The 11621-nt window shown below is 39.9% G+C and overlaps 1 pseudogene; it reads right to left on the bottom strand.

Moving 5' to 3' along the window:
- Window positions 1–412: 412 nt before the first annotated feature.
- Window positions 413–531, bottom strand: LOC133378532 (5S ribosomal RNA; annotated as a pseudogene).
- Window positions 532–11621: the final 11090 nt, after the last annotated feature.

The raw sequence follows: 11621 nt of genomic DNA, 5'->3' as shown, positions 1-11621 counted from the left end.
ATTGTCCATCCATAGCATGGGAACCAGAACATATGGAGACAATAATTTGTAAGAATGTATGGACTGAGTTGAATTGAGTCAGGGGTGCTGTCTTCTTCTAGAGACTTTGTAAGCATCACTGTGGAAGGCACAGAATGGAATCAGGCAGAGTTAAAGTAATACTGCATGATTACTTTTAAATAGCCCTCTCAATAGCAGCAGTAGTGCTGAACCAGAAAGAACCTAAAAGAAGAAAGTGCAAATAAATCTGTTTTGGTGCAAATCATGGTTGTGCCATCCCTGTGCTCTCAGTTGTTGTTATATGCCTTCAAGTCAATTACGACTTATGGCAACCCTATGAATCTTTTGGATGTATTCATAGGGTTTTCATGGTAAGATGTATTCAGAGGTGGTTTAGCATTACCTTCCTCTAAGCCTATGGCACCCGGTATTCCCAGGAGGTCTCCCATCCAAGTGCTAACCAGGCCTGACCCTGCTTTGCTTCCAAGATCAGGCGAGATCAAGTTTGTTCAGGGTAGTATGGCCGTAGGTGAGCTCCCATCAGTCTGTCTGAAATGTCAGGGAATGACATTCTGAATGTATGGATTCTGGGTGTTAATTACTTTGATTCAGAGGGCCCATCTCCCCAAAAACACTGTGTTTTAAAACTCAAGGCTAAGGTATTTTGCCATTCCTATTGAAATAGATCTGGATCTCATGATAAGTTAGCTTTAAAAAGTTCATATAGGAAACTTTTATAGTTCTTCTGCAGCCACCTGTTTCTCCCCCACCCCTACCCAAGCCTCTCTGGAGGGTTATGAGACACACACAGCCAAACAAAGTGGGGTGGGAAATGAAGGTCTCCTGGAAAAGGGGGCAATTACACAAAATCATAAGATCAGTTAACTTAAGGAAGTTCAAGGTGTGAAAGTGTTCCAAACCACATTTTTCAGTTCCTCCCCCCCCCCCGCAGTCCTCCAGATAGGTTTTCCCTGTACACAGTTGACTGCAGGAGGAAAGAGAGGATGGGAAACTTTTATTCTGTAAACTTTGTTAACTTATCTTAGGATCCAAACAACTAAGATGGGGAGTGGATGTTTGTTTTGGATCAGATGAAAAATGAACAAAATTGGCACAATTTTCATTCATTTGGAACAAATTTGCATTTGTTTCAAAACAAACACAGAAAAGAATGAATGCGTAGAAAATTTGAAGAAAATCAGTGTCAACCTGAGAAAGCCTACATGTTTTCAGTTTTGATGTTTCATGCTGAGATATGATGACCCCTTCTACTATATACTCTTAAACTAGCATATATAAAGATGTGCGAGCACACACATGCACATACACCCTTTCTGGCCATAGTTCTGAATGCAGGCCAGAATCCTGTTTGTGTTTTGAAAAGCTGAGGTAGAACTGCAGAAGTAATGCATGGATCACTGAAATGTAGAGAACATTCTGTAAATTGCTTACCCATATCCTGAGAGATAAGTCCTCGTTATATTGTTACTGGAACAAAACATTTACCTTGTTCCACAAAATGCCTAAAACAAAACCTGGGGGATTATTCTGAATTAATTAGTGGGGTAAAATCAAATTTTGTTAACATTTTTTGATTGAGAGAAATGAAAATATTGCTATAGATGAAGACTTATTTTTCTGCTTCCATCAGCATTTTTCTTCATGTCTGATGGAAAGAAGCAAGATTTTTTGGTGGGGAGTCATCTCATTTCCATTCCGTTCTCATACAACCACTCTTGTATCGCGGGACCTGCAGAATGTAACTGCTGCTTCAGGACAAAGCCACTATTCAGTATGGATGGCAACTTCTCTTCCGCACCAGTCTCTGGCCACGGAGAGGTTGGCTTATGCATGATATCTGACGGACGCAGGATTCACTAACTGGACAAAACACTCAAAGGATTTCAGTTAATTCTTCTGAACTTGTCTAGTGGGCTGAAGACTTCCTCTTTCAGTACCAGAATGAACCACAACAATCAGCTGCATCTAGCTTTCATCCATGTATATGAAGCAGTATTTTGCTTCTGGTCATCTTGTTGCTGTTACCCCTAATTTGTGTTCTGAATGGTATGCTCCAAAGTTGCTGAAGCTGTAAGAAGATATTGTTTCTAATCTACCGCCTCTGAAATCCCATTGCAGAGGTCATTTCCTGACTTTTGTGTCACTTCAATCAAGTCCCTTAAAGGTTTCCATTCCCTTGTGACTTAGCAAACCAAGTACATAATTGTCATGTTTTCCTATTACCATCCCATGGCTTATCCACTGAAATGAACATTTGTATGTTCAGTTGTGAAGGATGTGGGGAAAGAGAGCATCTAAGAATATAAATGTAGACAAGTCTATTTGTGGTGTTCTTTATAAACATAGTATAATATAATGACATGATTTAGATATATGTATTTCAAGTCCCATTAAATTCAATGGAAAATATCAATGTGTGTTTAAAATTCTCCTTTTTAAAGAAATTGAATTTTAAAGTGCCTAACTTTGGCTGAATTGTTACAAAGTACTTTTTAAAATATTTTAAATTTTATATAATCAAACAGGAATTATGTCAAAGCGTAATATGCTTTAAAGACTCTATGAAGGATTTAAAGATACTTACTGGAATCTCACACCCATCTTCAGCCCATCTCCTTACTGAAACAAAACCAGGTCTACATTTTTCAGATTGTATATTTGAATCCGTATAGCCCATGGGAATGTTTATCCCCTAATAGGTAAGCTATAGATTTAATTTAACAAAGGTAAGCCATATGTCAACACCATACTTTGAATCCAGAGATTCTGCAACAGAATTTCTCTCATGGAAGCGGGGAAGTAATCTTTGCTGACTCCCCCATCTCCGTGCCCCCCCATCTCCATGCCCCCCCATCTGTTCCAGAAGCTTGGTGGACTCTCCAGAATAGCATGGCAAGTGGCCCAGGAGGGGAAAGGGAAACTGGTGAAAATTACCTCCCTTTCTCCTTCAATGCGTGGTAATGTCTGCTGGATCAAAAGCCTTTCACAAATCTAAGGGACTTGCTCTTCAATAAGTGAACTGAGTTACAAGTAGCAGTCCTATAGCCCAATGCTATAAAAGTCAGCTGCACATTGCATCACTCACATGGCGTACAGCTTGGTTGTGCTTGTATAGAATATAGCCTCCATTTTCAGAAGAGAGAGGTGGAAATGCACTGGTACCGGCAGAACAGTGAGTGTGTTTCTACCCATGGAGTAAGGGCAGAGTATGACTAATGCCATATGCCTCTCGTTTCAGCAAACAGAGGTGAAGATGCATTGAAGCCAGGACAGCCACTGTATAGTACTCCCCACCATAATTTACTAGCTGTCCTAGCATACAAGAATCTGAAGCAGCTCTGACTCAGGTTTATTTATGGCTCAATCTCTCTCTCTCTCTCTCTCTCTCCCTCTCTCCCTCTCTCCACAAGCTTTATCTGATCAGGCAGCCATGAAAAATTCTGCTAGATCTTAATTAATTAATTTGTTGTAATAAAACCATAATCTTCTTATATCTTTTATCTGCATTTTCCTGGGTCCCTGAATAAAGTTGTTTGTTTTGTTTATTATATTTATATCCCACCCATCCTTCCAAAAGGAGCCTAGGACAGCAAACAAGAAGTGAAAAAACAATAAAATCATCTTTAAAACATTTTTAAAATAACTTTAAAACAATTCCAATACAGATGCAGACTGGGAAAGAGGTCTACTTAAAATGTTTGTTGGACAAGGAAGGTCTTTAGCAGGTGCCAAAAAGACAACAGAGATGGTGCTCGTCTAGTATTTGGGGGGGGGCACAACTGGAAAGGCCTGACTCCTGTATTTTGTAGAATGGACCTCCTGATAAGATCTTACAGAGTTAACAGAAGAAAATGTCTCTCCCCCACCCCACCAACATTCTAACTACTTCTTCCCTCTTACAAACAAGAGTTTTTATCAACTGTTGCTACTGAACCCAGAATTAGTTCTATTTAGGGATGGACAAGTCTCTTTCTCCTCCATGCCAATTTCAGACATGTTCATTCATAAGTCTTCTCCATCCTGTCTCATTAAATTGTACACTTTTTAAAAAAAAATACAAAAAATCATTTTTAAATATGTATGATCATAAAATACATATTTAAACATGGAATATGTCTCAGTCTCTCTATTTCTAACCATACTTTATCTTAAAATATGCATTTTTTACACATTTTGTTTTTTGTTTTGATTTTACCTGAGAACTGTATCACAAAGTGCAAATAAAGTCTGTTTGGTTAAAATACGGACCATAACAAAATTCTCCTGCATCTCAGCATTAACCACTGTCTTCAGATGTGATCAGGTAAACAAGTTGTATAACCCAGAATTAGGCAGAGATGAAACCTAATGGATAACCCAACATATGTGGCATTGAGTAAGTTGCTAGGTGTGGCAATTTAGCCCTACCCATCTCCTGTTTGATACCAGCTTTTTAAAGTGGGATCAGTTTAACAGGGAGGATTTGTTTCACTTGCCATGCATAGAATGTGGCTACACTTTTGTCACTTAGTCACAAGCCACTTGCCCAACTTTACTTATCTGTATCTGTCTGTAGAAGGAGGCTACAAACTCATTGCTACATAGTTGCATGCATAGACATCGTCATGAAATGACTCTGAGATGAATGTTTAAGAACTGGTTAAATCACCATGAAATATTCTGATCAGGGCTGCTATCCTAGTCCCATTGAAATCGAAGGCAAGACTTCAGTAGAGCACGATTGAACTGTTTGTAGTCTTGCTTTTGGCTAGCTACTTTATTGTTGTAAAGTTTTTTTTTAATCACAGGGATACATAACAGCAGATGTGTTCTTGAGCTTTTGATGTCTCCCGCTTATTTCTACAAAAATCTGTGGGAGTTTTGCCTTTCACTTCCATGAGACAGGCTGTAACCCAAATTAAACATCTCTGGGTTTGAAAGCAAAGCCATCGGGGCATGTGGTTATCTCCGAGTTACCCACATCCTGCTGTACTGTTTTGTTCATGTGCATTATAAATAGAGACTTTATTAATGGAATGAAGAGTTAGCCACCAACCAGTCATCTTATAACAAAGAACCTTTTAAAGAGGAAGCACATTCATTTTACATGTGATCTGGGCTACATGATCTCCTAGCTCCACAAGAGAAGGAAAGCAACCCTCTTAAGATGCATGGAGGTTTCAGAAAGGTTATCAAAAATGAACAAATGGCTTTTTCACTTATCTTTGAAGGGATGATTCTGAAGGGGAAAATATAGTATGCCTGCTTCTTCCTCAAGAAATATCCATATGAATTTGCCACTGGTGTCCTCCAATTTCTCAAAAGTTTTTTCCTCTGTGAAAGAGGATTTCATTTTTCTGCCTCACTCTCAGAGCACTTGAAAATTTGAGTGGGAGCCAGGATGAGCTTACTTTATCACTGCAAGTGGGCTGTGGGTGTTTTATCCATATGTTTCTTGCCATTAAAGATTTATCCTGTGCTCTGCAGTCTCCCTGGCTGCCAGTACTTCCTGAGCTCAAAAGGCCCCAGAGGAAGAATTCCCTCATGACACCTTGCTCTGAGCTGTAAGTGAAGCATAGGAAAGCACTCACTGATTTTGTTTTTAAGGGAAGTCCTTCCTTTTACCTTTTAAAAAAATTGTTCTGCCCTGATTTCTTTATATGTAAGACTTCACATTAAAAAAAAAACCAAAACACCAAACAGATGTCAGACACCACATCGTCCCATGCTTACCAGAAAGCCCAGCTAAGAACTGGGAAGGCTGCAAGGTGCAGACTAGCAGAGAGATGATTTGTAGAATGAAAGAAAGGGCACTCACAAACATCCTTTGGAAAGTAAGGTAAGCTCCAGAAAACCCCTGAGCACCACCTGTGAGAATTTCACCAAAAATTTAATCTCCCTTGTGATAATTTTTGAATGCAATGTCTTTTCTCAATTGACAGAATGTTGTTTTTTTAAAAAAGCAGGATAAATTTCCAGCATACCACTTATCGCCACAATGTGTTTTTGTCATCAAGGGTTTTAATATCCTAAAGTGCATTTTCAGGGGATGGGATGGAAGTGGCACAGCCAGTAAAATCTGCCATTGTATATGCCTTTGGAAAGGTCTACAGTTTTTGTTTCTAGTCAGGAAAAATTGGCTAGGACAAAAATAATGGTGCATTTCTTATAGTTTTTCTTCCATATGTTTTCTGTGCTTCACTGCTACCTGGGAACTTCCTAGTACAGCAGAACAAACAAGGGGTTTTAAAAGGCTTAGGAGCAGGAGTTCTGCTATTGCAAGCTATTGTAGTTTGTTAAGGGTGCTGGGAATTGTAGTTCTATGAGGGGAAAACTATGGTTCCCAGAATTCTTTTGGGGGGGTGTAAAAATGTGCCTTAAATGTTTGTTAGCTTTCCTTGAAAAATCTTGTGATTGGTAATGTGGGCTCATAGAAAAGGTTGCTCATCAACTTTCTACACCAACTATTTCTTATTACAAATTCAGAAAGGGCTACTTAAAACATAATATATAGTGAGCAATATTATCATATTTATTGCACACATAATGATACATAGATCACTTATATTCTCAATGCCAGATTGCTCTTTGGCTAGACCACTTGAACTAAATTGGTTGCATGCTGGGGAATAATTTTATAATTTTGGATGTGTTTATTAGCCTGGTGATCTATAGATAACTGAGATTACAAGTGAGGCAAAATTGGTGATATCTTTGTCCTAGAATCATAGAATCATAGAATAGTAGAGTTGGAAGGGGCCTCTAAGGCCATCAAGTCCAACCCCCTGCACAATGCAGGAATCCAAATCAAAGAATTCCTGACAGACGGCTGTCCAGCTGCCTCTTGAATGCCTCCAGTGTCGGAGAGCCCACTACCTCACTAGGTAATTGATTCCATTGTCATATGGCTCTAACAGTTAGGAAGTTTTTCCTGATGTCCAGTCGAAATCTGGCTTCCTGCAACTTGAGCCCATTATTCCGTGTCCTGCACTCTGGGATGATCAAGAAGAGATCCCAGCCCTCCTCTGTGTGACAACCTTTCATGTACTTGAAGAGTGCTATCATATCTCCCCTCAGTCTTCTCTTCTCCAGGCTAAACATGCCCAGTTCCTTCAGTCTCTCATCACAGGGCTTTGTTTCCAGTCCCCTGATCATCCTTGTTGCGCTCCTCTGAACCTGTTCCAGTTCGTCTGCATCCTTCTTGAAGTACGGAGACCAGAACTGGATGCAGTATTCAAGATGAGGCCTAACCAGTGCTGAATAGAAGGGAACCAATACTTCACGCGATTTGGAAACTATACTTCTGTTAATGCAGCCTAATATAGCATTTGCCTTTTTTGTATCCACATCACACTGTTGGCTCATATTCAGCTTGTAATCAATGAAAATTCCAAGATCCTTCTCATATGTCGTATTGCTGAGCCAAGTATCCCCCATCTTATAACTGTGCATTTGGTTTCTTTTTCCTAAGTGTAGAACTTCGCATTTATCCCTGTTGAATTTCATTCTGTTGTTTTCAGCCCAATGCTCCAGCCTATCAAGGTCCCTTTGAAATTTGTTTCCGTCTTCCACGGTATTAGCTATGCCCCCCAGTATTAGCTATGCCCTCCTATCTGTTATTACATGCATTCAGATTAGGACTTTTACTACACTTCATTTCTGTTCTGCCCTTTGCTGTCTCAGCAAACAAGAACATTTCTTGTGCACATGTGCTTATGAATCTCAATGAAAACTTAATGTGACCAGTGACCCCATTGGAGTCATAGTCAATCCAATAAATGTAATGCAGTGTACTGTAATGCAGTGTGTTCCAGTGGTCTTGAGAAGGTTGGGACAGGTTTGTGAAGTAGTCAGTAGCCAGGTTCTGCTTTGAGAAATAGTTTCAGCTTCTTGTGAAATAAATTAGTAGATGTCTATAATAAATAGGTACACTGGCAGAATTTCAACATGAAATATTTTTAAAGATAAGGAGGAATGTCAGGATAATTGCCAAAAAAACTAGACCCTCTGTTTTCTATCCAGTTCTGGATGTTTCTTGAAATACAGCAGCAACTCATAAAACTATTTCCGAAGCAAATAAACTTGTTGATCATTCTGGGCTTCCCATGTTACTTGCTTTCATCAGAGGAATTTTCTACCATGTTGCTAATAATTTTGCACTTAAAATGTGCAAAAGTTAATGCATGCATTAAAGATGGGTGAGAATTTCAATTACAGTTCACATTTCAAGCAGAATTTATCAAATTCACTATTTCCGAAACAGCTATCCTTTGAAATTTGCATTTATTGGGATTCAGTCTGCCAACTAAACAACATTTCCAAAAATGCATATATTAGGGGAAAGTGTGCATAAAAATGAATACATAAGTGAAAATAACATGCAAAAAGGCATGAAATGATGAGGAATGGTTTGCAAAAATGTGTACCTTTGTCAAAACTGCCTACAAAAATATGTTTATTTGGAGAAATTCACACTAAAATGGTGAATTTTCATAAGAATTTTTTTTAAAAAAATTCACAGATCGCTATAGAAATGTAGAGAACTGAATGTAACACTGGGAAAATGAGAAACTGAGAGAACCAAAACAGACAGATCTTTCCATTGCTAGCATGCATTCACTTCTGATAAAAGATATGTACTGAGGAACCAGGAAAAGCTCAACAGAACCTGGGAATTTCTCAGGAAACAGGTTCACAAGGAATTCTCAGAGCATTTTTAGTCAAGGAAGTGACTGATGAAATTCTTTCATGAGTTAATATAACAATAACAAACTGCAACAGTAGCAACTTAGGAGTTATTAAAGTGTTCCAAGTGGTTTGTATGCATTATGTCAGTCATATCCATAGCAATCTTGTAAGATCAGTTGTTATTTTTACACCCATATAGAAATACCGTGTACAATGTAGCCCTCTTTTCCTGTTGATTTTTAAAAACATGAGGACTATGAATAGGTTGCTTCCTCTTCAGATGCCTTCAGATACATATATTTCTGTGTACGTCAAATCTGTGCAATTGACGCTACACCCAAGGCTTGACTGTCTATCTGTACATGGCTGCCAAGGCATCATCAGCATAGTGAGCTGGGTGTGTATTTTCACAGGGACAATGTTGATATGAGGGTATACCATACCTCCTTGTTGCTGCTAAGGAAAGGTTAGCAGCAAGACATTCTGTAACCCACCACATCTTCCATTGTTTTGCATGTCAGATAAATTTGAATTTGGACAACCAGAACTCTAAATACTAACATTCTGATTACCTAATGATACCAGGACAAACAACCTTCATTTTATCCCTTTTAATTGTTGTAAACCGCGCAGAGAGCTTTGGCTATGGGGCAGTATACAAATGCAATAAATAAACAAATGCAATAAATAATAAATTTTAGCAGGAAATGTGTAGGTAGTTTATCTGGCCTTAAATAGGCAGCTATGGCTATGATAGAACCTTGGAAATTTGTCAATGAAGATTATTGGTGCTTCATTCACTGATGCCATTGGATCCAAAGTTCAAAATGGCCACTAGGACATCTCCATGACTGTTGTCACAATTCCTGGTCCCCATACAGCTGTCTTGGGCTCATAGAGTCCAAAAAAAAGTATATTGACCTGGTATTCTTGTCCTGCTGCCTTCTGGATTTACCAAACAAATAAAGTTATGCCGAATTGCATAGAAGGAGTCTATAGCTGCCAGAGTAGAACCTGCAAATGAGGTGTTAATTTTTCCATCACTGAGAGAGAGAGAGAGAGAGAGAGAGAGAGAGAGAGAGAGATGATCAGGCTCTATAGTAATTTTTTTGTTGTTGGACTACGACCTGGGAGACCAGGGTTCGAATCCCTACACAGCCATGAAGCTCACTGGGTGACCTTGGGCCAGTCACTGACTCTCAGCCTCAGCGGAAGGCAGTGGTAAACCCCCTCTGAATACCGCTTACCATGAAAACCTTATTCATAGGGTCACCATAAGTCAGGATCGACTTGAAGGCATTTCCATTTTCACTAAAGCATTTTTAACCCATCTTCCAGTTTCATAATGGAGACCTTATGGCGGCTAGCAACTGCAATAAAACCAATCATAAAAGAACACAAAAACAAATACGAGGAGTGAATGGCCATCAATCACCAATGTTAGCATGAACAAGGAACCATCATCAAAACTGGAACAAAGTTATGAAAACACATCATTTTGATGTTTTCATCTAAACAAAACAGCTCCTGAACGTATACAATGGGACAAGCTAGATCTCATATGTCCAAGGCACTTCAAAGCCTCACATTACCACTGAGAAGGCCTTGTCCCTCAGGGAAGGGTCCAGGTTTCAATTGGTGGGGGGGCTCACCTGAGTGGGTCTCATTTCCTCCTTACTACTATCACTTGCCCCCTCCATCCTGCCCTGATGGAGACAGCAAGACAAGCAGAGGCTGCTCTCCTTTTCCTTGCTGCTGTCACTGCTTGTTTGCTCAGAGAAGGTGGGTGAGCAGGAAGCAACAGCAAGGAAGACAAGCAGTAGGGCCAGGGCCTGGAGTCCAGCAGTCCATGCTGGGAGGTGGGCCTTGTCACGTGTATGATCATTCCAACCCTTTATGTCAGCCCTGCATGTACCCACCAACAGCACTGCAAATTATGACAGAGCACATAACAGGGCCACCTTGAAGGTCAAAGTGTGTGGGCAGGTTCAGATGTGCAGAGGCAGTTGGCTCTATCTATCATAATATAATAATAATAAAATTTTATTTATGAGTCGCCTATCTGGCCGAATTAACAGCCACTCTAGGCGACGTACATCAATACAATAAAATACAATATAAAACAATGAGAGCCACAATCAATAATTAGACTAAACACTACAATTCTGATTAATAACAGTATTAAAAGCTAACCCACCCCAGAGAACCCATAGGCCTGCCTGAACAGCCAGGTCTTCAAGGCTCGGCGGAAACCTATCAGGGAGGGGGCATGGCGAAGGTCGAAAGGAAGGGAATTCCAGAGGGTGGGGGCCACAATCGAGAATGCCCTCTCTCTAGTCCGCACCAGCCTCGCTATTTTAACTGGTGGGACTGAGAGAAGGTCTTGTGTGGCTGATCTCGTCAGGTGGCATTATTGGTGATGCTGGAGGCGCTCCTTCAGATAAACTGGGCCAAAACCGTATAGGGCTTTATAGGTCAACACCAACACCTTGAATTGGGCCCGGTAAACAACTGGCAGCCAGTGTAGATCTACTAACACCGGAGTGATATGATCACGGCGACGGCTGTTCTTAATCAATCGTGCTGCCACATTCTGTATCAGTTGTAGATATGAAGCACAGTTTTGGAGTACATGTGTTCATCAGGCATATCATTATATACAAATACACAGTGTACATTTACATAGATTTTATTACATACAAAATTCAAAAATGAAACATTACAAGTGTGGAATATATTTTGTATAAGCTTTATACAACTTATACAACTTGCCTCGTAATGGACTGGATAAGAGCCAATAAACTGAAGCAGAATCCAGACAAGACTGAGGCACTGTTAGTGGGTGGTTCCCTAGACCAGATGGAAGGGTTTTGGCTTGCTCTTGATGGGGTTGCACTCTCTCTGAAGGAGTATGTACGTAGCTTGGGAGTATT

This window comes from Rhineura floridana, chromosome 2, assembly GCF_030035675.1.
Source record: "Rhineura floridana isolate rRhiFlo1 chromosome 2, rRhiFlo1.hap2, whole genome shotgun sequence".
Lineage (NCBI taxonomy): Eukaryota > Metazoa > Chordata > Lepidosauria > Squamata > Rhineuridae > Rhineura > Rhineura floridana.
The sequence above is the reverse complement of the archived record's forward strand: the minus strand, read 5'-3'. Positions and strand labels throughout refer to the sequence as shown.